Genomic DNA, 14869 nt, shown 5'->3' on the forward strand with positions numbered 1-14869 from the left:
GGGATGCAGTGTGCCAATTACACCTTGGTCAGTGGGTTTCTAACAAAATTATTTCTTTTGTCACAAACTCTTGATGTATGAAGAGCAAGTACCAGGCACAAAGCAAGTTGCATCAAGAAAAATGGAATTCCCAGACAAGAAAGCAAATTAAATAAAACACAGAGACAGGATAAGAGCCACAGAGAAGAAAAATAATAGCAGAGAAATTCAGTTCTTAAGGCACTTCTATAACATGACCAAGTTTTCCTGGACAAAAATCAATGTATCCACAGGAATTGCTTTAATGCCAGTGTACCACGGGGCTGAGATGATCATCAGTCTTACTGGGGGGCTGTTCCCCATCTCCTACTGCAGACCTTTCATCCTGTGTGAACAGCTAACACCCACTAGGCCTCCCTGGGAAATGCTCCCAAACCTGAGTTTCCTGGGAATACTCATTTATCCTGGACACTGGATCCCAACCCTCCTCTCCAGGCTACATTGCACTACATCAAATTGGACTATTTCAAAAATACTTTTTAAAAAATATGCCAGAGAAGACAATAGTACAGCTGATTCACCCTGGATAAGGCAGACAGGTTGAAGCCTTTATTCTTGAGTCTTCCAGACTCCTTTTGTCCCTCTCCACAACTGGAAAACCAAACCCACCAGGAAAAAAAAAAAAACAAAACAAACCCCCCCATCCCAATTAACCAACCAAAACCCACTAAACTCTAACATAAAGTAAATAAATCCCATTACCTTTATGTATCTCCCTGTTAAGATGGATTCCCACCCATTTAGCTGCCTCCACTTCAATCAAGCAGCAAATAATTTTTGTGCCAAGTCTTGTTTCCTGCAGTTTTGTTTGTTTAAAGCCATACTACACTTGCTCTTAAGTAACAACCACAGGAAAGCTTTTGACAGAAATTCTTATACAGGATTCAATAATATGGGTCAAGAAGGTTTTACACTCAGACTTTCAGCTGACAACTGATAGCTCGGGCTTGAATTTTGCACATCACCTCTGAGTCCAGTTCTGTGCTCACAGTCCAATATCTAATTGATTTTTAGAGGACTGGAAAACCTTCTCTTGTGATAATCTCTGTTGAGTCAGGCAGGACAGAGAATTTTATAAGTATGGCAAAAAACCCAAACAAACACCAAAAAAACCTCAAAATACCCCCAAAGAAAGTCCAAAATAAAGACATACCAGAGAAGCCCAGCAGAACCCCCCTCAAAATTCAAAACAACCCCTTCTCTCTTCGCATCTCATTAATATTTTGAATGAAGCAAATTAGAGTTGGGATTTCAGGGCAACCACCTCTGTACTGGAAATTGTGTGCATTCAAGCAAGAGGCATTTGTTTTTCCTTGGATGCTTATCTTTTTCCAAATGATGGATTTGCAGAAAGGGCAGCTGCAATGGCTGCTAGATTGGTTTTGTGCCTTTAACCGATTCCTAACTCCTACAGTTTGATTATGATTAACTTCATGATTTATGCCTTCTTGAAGTGCATAACTCTCTCCTTGTGACAGTTTCACAATCAGCTGCAGGGTCAAGGAGGAAGCTCATCTGTGGGCTTATTGCAGATAAACCCCAAAATGGTCTAAAGGTCTCATTTTAAATAGAGAAGCCAGCTTTTGACAGTAATTGAGGAGGGGAAGTCACATGTTTTCCTAAGGTTGTTGAATATTTCAGTGTAAGGTTTTATGGGAAAAGGACTTTGATAAGAAAAATTATGCAGCAATAGACTTGAGAGTGGTTTTGTTTTGTTACCAGTACAAGCAGAAGGGGAGCAGGGAAATGTAACAATCTGGAAAGCAGGGATGAAAAATGTAATGTGCTATTGTACAGTACCTTGTGTTAGATATGGAGCACAGGAACATCAACAGAATTCCCTGGGAAGATAGTCCCATGGGATCCAGGACACACAGCTGCAGCAATAAGGATACAAAAAGAAAGAAGCATCTTGAGACCAGGGTGCTGTGCTGAAAATTCAAGTGTGACCTCAGCTGCTTGCTTGGTCACATCTCCTGCGAAGAGTCTCTCAGTTAAACCCAACTTCAACAAAGCCTGAACCTCTGTGCCTGAACTTCAAGCCCTGTGCAAGGCTGGTGCAGTGCTTCTTGTGCTGAAATGTGCCACTTCAGCAGAGCTGGTTTGGTGCACGTGCTGGTGTCCAAAAAAGCCTACAAATATGGAATTGCCCCCTTCTCAAGCTGCTGCTTCTGTTGCTCCTGAGCCTACGTACCTCATATCAAAGATCTGCCTTGGTTATGAGCTCCAAAGGCATGGACAAGCTAGGAAGAAACAACCCATAAAACCAAGTTTTAAGGGCACAGAGCTGTGGGAAGAACCACATTTGAAACAGCATTACCATTGATGCAGGTGTGCTGGGGTAGGCAGCATGAAGTGACATCCTGGCTAATAATGTGAGAGCATGGTGGCACTGAGAGCACTGGTCACACACAGTGGTGGGGGAGAATCCTAAAACACTGAACAACTCTGCTGAGAGGAGCAAGGCTGAGATTTCATGACCTGGCTGAGATAAGAAATGGTCAGATTCCTCCAAGGCTGGTCAGTAACCTCAGCTAAGCCTAGGCTGCTCTGCATGCTTAGCCCTGTGTCAGCCCCAATTTATTTTTATTCCTCCATTGGTACTGGTGCCCATGGCAAAGCAGAGGTTGCACAGAAAATTATTTGTTGATTTTGTTGCTGAATGCACAATTTCAGCTGGACTGGTCCAATGATCTTGTTCTCCACACAGACAATACAGCCAACACAAAGGAGGATTTGTGGCTAGGAGTGGGGGAAACCCACACCTTTTATTGACAGGCCCCAGGGATCCAGGTTTAAAATGAGTGTAAAACAGCACACTCCAAGGCAAAAAGATCTGAAGGAAGCAATGCAACTGCTAAGTTTAGGTTTATTAAATTTCAGACACAGGGCCTGTCATGTCAGCAAAGTCCAGGAGCCCCCTGTACCCTGACTATCTGAAGGCAGCTCTTTCAGCTGATCAGGAAACTCTGAAATACGAAATTTAAAACTCCTGCTAAAATGTGCATCTCATGTAGTGTAGGCATGATTACACCATCCATCAACTTTTGTTGTTTAGCTGTCGGCATTAATTACATCTTGTACCAAAAATCTGCACTGCTACTTTTGTATGTAAATTTGGACCACTTAGGGATGGGGAAAAGGGAAACATGGGGAAAAGGGAAACTCCACTTTGTGGGGAAAAAGGCCTCTGAATAGAGTCCTCTCTACAGAGCCTGTGTCTATTTTAGCTAGTAAGTGCCTCGTGAGAGATGGTGACAAATTCTCAGCCACACCAGATTGGGGTGGACATTAAGACACCAGAGGACATCCAAAAGAAGGCAGCAACTGGACTGTGTGCTCATTCGTCCTAGCCCAGAGAGAACGAGCCTGTCACTGCCACGGAGAGGGGCAAGAAAACACATCCCAAAGGGTTTCCAGCAAGGAAAGAAGAGGTGCTTTGAGCACAGTTGTTTTCTCTGCCAGTGTTTGGGGAAGGATCGTGCAGCGCCGAGAAACCGAGATTTTTTTTTTTTTACTCCCACGGCTTTTTTATAGACTCACTCTGTTTTCTCCAGGTTATAAAGCTGTTTGGAAGCCTGGGCCATTGACGTCAGCACGTCACATCCATTCAGCCTTGAATCTTTCCTGACAGGGTTTTGCTGCACCTGCGAGCCAGCAGCACGTACAGGCACAAAGAAACCATGGTGAAAGAGGCTTTCACTGCCACCACGGCTGCAGGTGCAAGCCTGGCCCCTAAGGAAAGGTTAAGTGACCAAAGCACTTGAAAATGAGAGATTTTGAGGTGAACTGCAGCCTCCAAAAATATAAAAAAGTAACTAGAAAGGAAAAAACAAGCAAACAGGTAGTATTTTTTCTTTTTGTAACAGGGCAAGAAATAATGAGCTTAAATTGCCAGGAAGGACAATTAAGTGTTGACACAAGATTTAAATGTTCTAACAGTAAGGAGAGTGAAACATGGGACCAGTCTACTAAAAGGAAAGGTCAAGTGACTAAAGCACTTAAATATGAGAGATTTTGAGGAGAACTGCAGCCTCCAAAACCATACAAAAGTAAGCAGAAAAAAAAAAAAAGGTAGTATTTTTTCTTTTTGCTTTTATAACAGGGCAAGAAATAATGAGCTTAAATTGTCAGTTAAGCATTGACAACAAATTTAAAACTTTCTAACAGCAAGGAGAGTGAAACATGGGATCTGTTGACTAAAAGAGAACTCTTCTTCAAGGGCAGATGAGACAACTCATGGATGATTTAGAGTAGCTGGATGGAAAAGTAAGGAGGAAGATTTCTAGGATTCTGAGTTCACCATCAATATATTAAAAATCAGAATCTTTAAAACTGAAGCAGCCCCAGTTGCAGCAAGGATATTTCTCCTCGTGACCTCGGGCACTCCACAGCTCTGCCTCTTTTCTGCCTGGCCTCAAACTGCAGGAAAGACATTGATTAACTAGAGATAAGAACTCTGAGGGTCTATTTTACTCTTTGGGACAACTGGGAAGTGATTTTTCTATGCCTAGGTAGAGGATCCAGTTCATACTATTTCTTTCCTCCTCTAGTTTACAGTCTATAAATCATTACTTAAAAAAAAAAAAAAAGATGAAAAAAAAATAGATACATGAAATATCATAGATACATGAAAACAGCAAAAATATGAAAGGAAAAAGAAGGAAATAGTCTTGCATTAATTACTCTATATATCAAACAGTAATTAACAGTAGTTAACACCACACACAGAAACTGCTTTGGCCCAAATTTGGTAATTTTTAAAAAATTCACAAACTCCCAACACAAACCCCTCAATTGTTACTTGTGGCACCTGGCATCATGCATGCTTACCATTTGTTTCTTTAAAAAAAAAACCAAAACAAAAACAACAAAGAAGCCCACAAAAGCTCTATTCTTCAGCTTCTTAAGATTTATATTGCTTTTCCTTGGTTCATACCAGATAGACCTTTTGAAGGCCAATAGAACAAAAACTATCTACTATTTTTTCAGCTAAATATTGTGAAGAACAATTTTTATTCAAAATGCTGCTTTTGGCATATTTTATATGCTTTTACTCAGGATGTTAAACTCTTGTTACTACAAAAAGGGCCAATAGGCCCAGACGTTGTGGTCTAGAAACCTCCAGAAGCAGCTGTAGAAAACTCTTTGCTTTTGTTATTTGCATACAACAAAATATATTTGCTTTTTTGTTTCTGTTTGCTCCATACACAGCTGTCCTCCGCAGTGCAGTAACTGTAATTACTAGCTAAAATAGACACAGGCTCTGTAGACAGGACTCAATTCACAGGACTTTTTCCCCACAAAGTGGAGTCTAACTTTTCCCCATCCCTAAGTGGTCCAAATTTACATTCAAAACTAGAAATGTAGATTTTTGGTACAAGATGTAATTAATGCCAAGAGAGAGCTAAACCTGGATCATAAGACCAACAAAAGTTCATGGACGGTGGAACCACGCCTACACTACATGAGATGCACATTTTAGCAGGAATTTTAAATTTCATATTTCAGAGCTTCCTGATCAATTGAAAGAGCTGCCTTCAGATAGTCAGGGTACAGGAGGCTGCTGGACTTCCCTGACATGACAGGCCCTGCGTCAGAAATTTAATAAACTTAAACTTAACTGTGGCAATTGCTTCCTTCAGATCTTGTCTAGCCCTAATTAAGAGTCATCATATCAGAAATTTGCAAAAATCTGTCTGCAACAGAAAACTATGATGCTCAAAAGGTGGAAAAACCTTCAGAAATGTAGACGTGTGGTGAGGGAAATTTTGTGGTGACTCACAAAATTAATTGTCTTTAACAGAGTAGCCTGAAGCATGTGACCATCAAGGGAAGGGACAAAAAGAGGGCAAACTAATTTCAGGTCTTATGATTTCTCTAATTGTTGATAAATGCTTCATTTCAAACAAACCCTCTTTGTTGTACATTATTTCTCATTCACCTGCTGCAGTTTTCACAAAAAAAAAAAAAAAAATCTCAAACCCTCAAAAACCCTACAGGTTATGCTGATCAAAACAAATTATTGTAATTTTTTTTCTACTATTTCTGTACTATTTTTCTAATATTCCCTCCAAATCCAAACAAGACACTATTTTGATGTCTGTTATGGGAACGATGCTGCAACAAAGATTTCCATACATTTCCCTTCTGGCTCCAAAGCAAATGCCCTGGAATCAACACAATACAGACACAACATGACTTATTTTCTAATTTCACAGGAATCAAGCACCACATCTAAGACCAGGGGATGATATACGTGGACACAGATGAAGAGAAATTCAAGCTACATATTTCTATTCTTTTAACTAATGTATTTTATTAAAAAAAAATAATTCACCTCATAGTGAATGGTGTATTACTGTGAGTTAAGGAAACGAAAAAAAAAAAGACTGATACAGATAATATTTTCCAGATGTAGAAGCAAAACCGAAAGACATTACCTTGTAAAAACTCACAGTGCTATGGACAGGCTGAGTAAATGCTGTACATTTTTGAGAACAAGAATTGACATGGCTGAGAATAAAATATATGTGAAGAAATATTTTTAGGTGTGAAATGCTGTTTTGCCAGTGCAAAGCAATGGATATTTATTTTCAATGTTTAGTTAAGAAATATTAACTCATACAGGATGGCAAAATGCAAATTAGTCTCTATGATCATCAAAAAAGTAGGAGAAAACTGTCTACCACTATAGAGCAAAAAATACACCAAAAATGTAATTACTTGAAAAGTGAGTAGCAGTTGTTGAGTATACTACTCAACAATTCAGTTGAGAAGAATAGTGATAGATGAGCTCTCCATGCCTAAAATATTCCCAGATATTCAGAATTTACTCAATTTACATGAGAAGCTTCATAATGTTGGAGATGTTTTTTCCTGGAAACAGAGAAAAGGCAGACAGGTAATTCACAGAAATAACACTGCCATGGTCAGGCATTGTCAGGGTTGTTCTGCTAAAGACCAGGTGAGTCACAAAGAACATTCTGCCTCTGCAAACATTTAGCTTTTATAGCATTTTTCTTTTTAAATCATTATCCACGTTAAAATGAAGTCTCTTCTATGTTTTATGTGGGTTCCGGTGACTCAGATTCTGTGGTCATTGTGGTCACCATTTCTTAGCAAAAAAGCATTTGTAAATCAACTAAAATTATATTTGCCTGCATTGAAATTATTTTAATTATGATAATATTTATGTACTTGATATTTTAAACTGCATAGCATTCTGAAAGTCCAGAAGGAATAATACACTTTTTTGGTCACACTACACAGAATTAATAGATGACATAATAAAAATCAAGCTCAGAAAGACCCCCTTGATCTAATACTAATCCTGAAGGACACAATAATGAATCTCAGGAACAGCTGGAATTGTGTTCCCATACTTTTTCTTTAAGATGCTGAATTAAAGCTTGCAGCCTCTTGCACTGAACTATGGTTTCTTTTAAATTCTGATCTGAACTCGTATTTAACTCTCCATTATTAGGATCAGACCTTCCAGAAACATGCAATTATCCTGATATTCAGAAAGGAAATAAAATCATGTGCGTTTTTAAGCAACATACCAGGAAATTGCTAGGGGCTTGTTCACCATTAGTTTGATTTTCCCTTCATCCAAGAGGACTCTTGATTGCCCCAGGGCATGGGCTGCATTTAATCACACCTTTTCACATGAGCACATTTACAAGCCAATAATTTGAAGAAGTAGATGATTTGTTAGACTGATGATGTCTGATCAGCAATGAACCCTAAACTTTCAAGAAAAAGGGATATGCATGACACCTGACCTGACTGCCAGCAGCCTGAATTTCTTTATATCTTATTTGAAAACTAATTGCACAATTACAATCTAAAGTGAATTCTGTTTTTTCCCCTAAAGTTAACAATCTAAATATAAAGTGAATTCTATTCTTTCCAAAGAATTTCACTCTTCCCTATTTAAAAAAACCCAAATACACCCTAGGAGTTGCAGTGGCTGGGTGCTCTCAGCTTCAGGAGAGGCTGGTGTTAGTGCAGAGGTGCCAAAACAGCAACACATAAAAATGGCAACAAGCCTTCATGCAAATGTGGCTGAAAATACTTTGAAGACTTTCATCTTCAAAGAAAGGCACAGTGATCCTTCTTAATGTTTACAATGTTTACATGCACTTATTAAAAATATAGGAATACCCAAACAGAAACTCCTAATTCTGATAACTCCCTATGTACTTTCACATGAAGTTCTGCTTAAAAACTGACATTTCTGTACAATTCAAATAAATGTGTTCTACACTGAAGGACTCATCACATCATGTCTGACTCATTTTTTGTTGTCTGTCTGTAGTTTATTGTTATTTATTCAACCTGGATGGCTTAATTTAAAGCTTAATTTCAATTCAGCACAACTTAAACCTACTTATTCATATCAGTAAGAACAAGAAGAAAATGATGTGACAAAGACAACTGGCCTAATGGCCCCATAAACTGGATCCAGTTTGCAAACAGCAGCAAGCTTTAATTGAGTAATTTCAAGAATTTTAGAAAAATTAGAAGTCTAGTTTTCTTCTAATAACAGTGAAGCATGAAACTTTGGCTTTAAAAAACTTTTTGGAGTGCACCAATACTGACAGCTCGTGTCAACTGCAAGGTTTTACAGTTTAGGGACCTTTTTCAGTCCTTGCTCAGCCTTTCATTCATGCACTATCACTTCTTGTGTTTATGTAATTACGAAAAAATATGAAACCTTCAGAGACATTTGTGTAAGTTGCACTTTTCTTGCACTCAGCATTCAGATGAATAAACAGGGCAAAAGGAGGAATGTATTTGCTTGAGGAATAGCAGTAGCACAAAATTGACTCTCAGGTCTAGTTATGCCCATGTAAAATCTAAATATTTCTTAAAAAAAAAATCAGGACACAGCAACAGTAGTGTTAATACAGATGCAAGCTTCCTTATCATCATGATTGCCAGAAGTTTAAAATGTGATGGGTATCTGCCAAAAATAGGCTCTCTTTGTCATTTTACAAACAGATAGCATAAAAACTCTTCCCAGTACATGGAGCCTAAGAAATTAAATACAAGTTTGTACTAGTCAAAGTGATATACTGATTTTTTAATTGGAAAAGAATAATTTTTTTAACAGTGAAGTAAATGATCCAAGATTTCATTATTTAAAAAAATAGAATATCTCACAGAAAAGCCAACAAACTCTGTACACTCCTGAGGGACATTTTATAACCCAAACATATCCCTCTTCCGATTACTTAACTTCTATTGCTTTTTGCTGTGCTAAACTCTGATCCATCCAGAAGTTCTGATTAAATGAGAAATGGACTAGAAATTTGGATGCATAAAGGGTCTTGTAGGCTCCCTAAATTCAGTGCTCCAAGGCCAAGATCAATAAGGATGCAAGCGTTGCCTTAGAATCAGGAAACAAACAAATGGAAAGCCACAAACAACACAAAAATTATTTTTCAGGAAAAAAAAATCCAACAAAACCCACAGCCAGTTTAGGTAAAACCAAATTCTCTCGCTCAGAAAGAAAATTGATTAGAGATACAGCATACAAAATTACTCTCTAGATAAAAATAAGTTTTTTTTATTAAATGTCTACCCAAACTTATAGTCTCACTTGGGTGATGTGGGCAGGGGGGGAATTAAATCTCAAAACTATGGGGAAAGAAAAGGAAACTTGATAGAAGTCACTTAATAGAATAGGACTGTAAGATATTAGCTCTGTATGGTCCCTTTCCTCCTGATGCAGATTAAACCTGTGGCACCTGAAAGGGATTTCTGCTGAAACATATACTTGTAACATATAACTGTTATTTGTACCTTTGAACATTTGTTAGAATATTCACACTAGCTATGCATGATTTTGATTTCAAATTTCAGCAAAAAAATAAGTAACATTTCATTTCCAAAGTAATTTTGAAGCTGTGAAGCTGCATGAAGTAGCACAAAGTAAAGTTGCAGCTCCTATTTTTGTTTCACTGGTAGATATACCATGAAATTCATCAAACTAACTCACTTTTATTACTAGACAATCTGTGATATCTGAATGTCATGCAAGTCCTCCTCAGAGATAGCAAGAGGATATTTATCTCTATTTTTCTGTAATATCAAGATATTTGTCTATATTTGTTTGTAATATCAAGACATTATAGACAAATTTATCTGAAACTAATCCAACTGCAGCAAACTCCAGGCTAGCTCACCTCAGAACATGGAACAGATCCCAAGAAAACAACTTTGCTAGGAACCATTTTGTCTCCTGGATATCAGCCTCAAAACGAAGAGGTATTTCAACTGATCAGTAATTATGGGGAAAAATATATAGAAATATTAAATCAACATATATAAGGACACAACCTCTTGGCTTCCCTGAGGAAATACCTCAAGAAAATACAGAAAGGAATACAAAAGACCACAAAAATGTCTAGCCACAAATTACCCTTTTCTTCTTCCTTGTGATGAAACAGGTGACTGAAGCGCGACCAAAAATCTCCACATGACTTTCCCGAGATCACTCTGAATGGAAAACACCTTTGCTAGCTTGGCACAGCCAATCACCTCTGGCACCACCAGATCAGCTCAGGTATCTCCCAAGGACACCTTCTCAATGACCAGATCTAGTTAAGAACACGAGACTCAGCTGCAAATATTTCAATAATTCTCAGTTTGTTCACCTGCTTGAGAACGACCATCTTCTCTCTCCCTCACCCGTGGGCACAAGTTGAGAGTGCTGGGATTTGGGATTGTCAACACCTTACAGCAGCTCCTGCTTCCTCCTGAAGCTGCAGAAACCAAAGCCCTCAGGACAGCTCAACCCCAGTCTAGAGTTTTTACGGGACAATGCCAAGATTTCCCTCACCATGGCCAAAAGCTTTTAGTGCCAAATCAAAGTCTGTAGGAGTTCCCCTGTGGCTGTTTTCCCAAGCTTTCTTTTTATGTGGCTTGGAACACCTCCTGACCAATTATCTGGTTACAGCATTAGCTGCTGATCTGTAAAACCTCTGGAGACTTCCATGTATCTCCAAGTTACATCCAGGAGGGATATTTTGATCCTACAGCTCCCCTGGTCAAGTGGACTTCCAAACCTGTACTTAGAGAATTATCTTTTTCCTTCCAAACATTTGGTAAGTGAATAATAATAATAATAGAGTGTAAATAATAGTTAAAATGTTATGCTGTAGCAGACAAAGGAGAAGCCCCCTCTCATGCCTGTTTTGTCCCAGATGAGACATTCAGATAAACATGATGCTTCTTTGTTTGTACTGAAGTATGTGGTTTGGAAGGCAGGTGATTTTGTTACACTCCAAGCCCACGGGAAATTCACCTGTCTAATAAAAGAACCTCAGTCAACAAGGCTCTGTTTCAACAATACAGGAATTTTGATTTCCTAAAGGGAGTCTTTGATGCTCAAATGAAGTCTCATCGATAAGGAAAGTGCACACACAGATAAAAAAGATCCAAGCAGCCAGGTTTAACAAGTAAAAACTGAAAGCAAAATGTCATACACTCTACTGCCTATTATTGCTGCATTCTAAATCTATTCCAGACTACTCGAGGTAATTTACTGCTGAAGGTTATCAAAGACATTTAATTACATACACATGGACTAATGACTTTCTGTTTGAGTTAAACCAACATGCATATCCTTACAAAAGGACCACAGAAGGAAATCTCCTGTCATCTCAGATTCCTGTGGTGTCTGTTTGAACCTATTGGGGTGACTGATTTGAATCCAAGTGTACTGAGCAACCTGTGTGATAAAGCTTGGACAAAGCCCTTTCATTCAGCCCATTTCTTCCTGGCACACACTGAGCAAGGAGCCTGCACCTCGTGATGAGTAACACAGGTGTATTTATGGGTTCAGCAGTCAGCTCAGCATTCCAGGAATGTGTGCCACAGGATGGTGTTAGCCAACACTGTTATGTCAGCTCCACAGAGGCTGCAGGGCATTAACAAAATATCTGTTGTCTGCAGCAAACCAACAGCAGCCGATTACACTGCAAGCAAAAAACTCACATTGCTCCAGTCAGGCTGGTGGAGGAGCCCAAAATCAGTATATTGTCACTTCTGTGATTCCACACAAGGGATTATGCTTATTTAGGACAGCTTTAAAGCACAATCCAAGCCAGGCACGTCATCATATGGTATAGGTTTAGAAAAAACTAGCTGACAGTAGTATTTTAAATTCTGCCAGTAATCAAGAGAAAAAAGTAGGATCATCAAACAGGCAAGTTACAACAGGCCCACTTAAAGTACAATCCTGGCTTTAGAAGCATTTATAAGAAACAGAGGAGGAAAAAGGATTATGTATAGGCAAATGTTTAAAGATAAGGCAAATGGAAACAGAAGGCTAAATTACTGAGCTCATTCTCAGGAAATCCATGGCAGACCCAAGAAAGCAAGCAAAAAAAATTTTTCCCCCCACCAGACTTTCACTATGATATATATTTTTAAAATATACATCGTTTTATAAAGTGCATCAAGTTTTATTATCCAGTGCATCCTATAGAACTGGTCTATTAAACTGAAACACCTTGAGAGCTCACATATTCTCCAGATTTCCAGTAACTCTCAGTACATTTCTTACATTTAAATATACAATACTCATTACATAGTGAAAACAGTACAGACTTCAGCTTGGCACATTTAATAAGACACACACATATATTCCACACTAAAATTCCTCTTAGAAGTAATATAAGAGCTACCTATATTATTAAAGCTCACTGAACAGTTTCCAGTTACTTAAACATGACTAAACCAACTGTTCTGGTTAAAAGTTTCCAGGCTCATTTTCTGCTTCAGATTGATTTTTTGTTTTAGTTAAATGGGAGGGAAGATGTAAAATTCCAGCCAAATCATTAATAAGAATTAGAGCAGGAAAAAAAAAAAGATTTATTATTGTTTTTAAGAACAACTTACTTACCTTCTTCCCCATCAAGAGAGAACAATTCTTATGGGACCAGCAATCCTGACACAAAAGAAGAGCAGCTCTTTACATTAATCTTTTACTCATGCTCTGAAAAGTCAGATTTGGCCACGTTATAGCCATTTGAAAATTCACAGGTAACAGGAGCTCAAAACAGGTTCCTTTCAATTTTACCAAATCAGATTCTTAAAGACTCACACTCCCTGTTAGATATTTTCCAGGTGAGAGCACATGAATGCACAGCAGCTGAGGGACTAAATTTCATTCACCTCACCTGAAAGCTCTGCATCTTTGGCAACCACTTTGTTGCACCTCAGAGCCTGATTTGATTGCTGAGTTAAACCTGCTGTAACCAGAGAGGAATTAAAAGTGAGACAAAGGAATGGAGACTAAAGAGGAAAACAACACTTGGATATTAGAATGCAAATAAAGAAACTAATCAGAGCAGGAATGGTTCAGTAAAGAGTCTCTGATTAAGAGAGGGAAGGCTGGGAATAGTAGTTATTGGAGAAAATGAAATGAGCTCATGATGAACAAAGGGAATTTGGAATTTAATAGATAAATAAACTGGGGCATCTTGGAATGCACAGGAACTCTTGAAAGCAGCAGAAGAGAGGGCAGGTGAAGGTGGGGGATCAGTGGCTTGGCCTGGCATGCAGAGAATCATTTAAATGCTCCAAGCTGCAGTTTGGCACAGTGCATTCGCTCTGGGAAGCTGCAGAAGGGTGGCAGGAGTCAGTGAGGAGCCAGGTGGGTGCTCCTCCCCTCTGCAGAAAGGACTGTGACATCCAGAAAAGGCACTCTGGCAAGAGAAACTTTGCATGACTGGGCTGGATTACCCTGGCTGGAGAGCTGGGCATCCTCCTCCAGAATTAAGACATGAAGATCAAGCAGAAAGAAAAATTAGAGAGGTGTACAGCACCTCCTTGACCTTCCTGGGGAATTTCTAGGGAAAAGGCAAGGAAGTGACATCTAGCTCAGACACAGGACAATTCTGCTAAAGAGCAGAACAGCAGCAGTTTCAGTGCTGAAACTCTAAACTGAAACCAGATCTGACTGAGTCACTCAAAATAGAAAGCTGAGCACTGAATAAAAGCACTGTGACAATAAAATTGTAAATTTTTATAAGCATACATTAAAGTATAAATCTTCCATGTATCTCAGTAATCAAACAGCCCTTTGCCAAGATAGTAAAAGGTTCATTTATTTTCAATTGTACAGTGAACAAATAGCATTCTCTAGAGAGCTTAGTGCTTTTTGTTCATGTTAAAATTCATTCATATAGCTTAATTATTCCAGTTCAATTTTTCACGTTATACACATAGTCTTAATAAATTTTGTATCTTTATGTACATGTGCCCATATAGAGACATGTATACATATGTATTGGTTTTACCATTAAAAAGTGGAAATGACTCCAGTTTGAAACAAATTAAAATGTTTTTGTTCCAGAACTGTGATAGGAGATATATTAAGCCTAACAGCTATTGGTTTAGAGAGCAGCTTTATCTGCTGAACAAATGGAGTGGTTAAGAAGTGAATAAATGTGAACTCTCTTTTGGAAGACACAAATTAATTCCCTTTCAGCTTTCCATTATCACAAAATCCTAGAGCATACCTCAGCTTAACTTTTTTTGTCTTTCAGAGTACTCACATTCAGAATATTTAAATTAAATCAGGAACATGCCGCTTCCCACCATTTTTACTCCAGTCTCTAGTGCTATGTGTCCTTTATTAAAACCAAAGACCTGAAAAAGCAGTTGATAGTTTGCAACACAAAAAAGGAGCACAGAGTTTCCTTCACTATGAAACACTTGAATTCTACTTGGGGCAAGCAGGATTCTTATTTCTCTTACAGAAAGACCTCAGCAACCAATAGATCAGTAATGAAGAAGTGGACAAATGTCT

This window comes from Taeniopygia guttata, chromosome 1A (assembly GCF_048771995.1).
Source record: "Taeniopygia guttata chromosome 1A, bTaeGut7.mat, whole genome shotgun sequence".
Lineage (NCBI taxonomy): Eukaryota > Metazoa > Chordata > Aves > Passeriformes > Estrildidae > Taeniopygia > Taeniopygia guttata.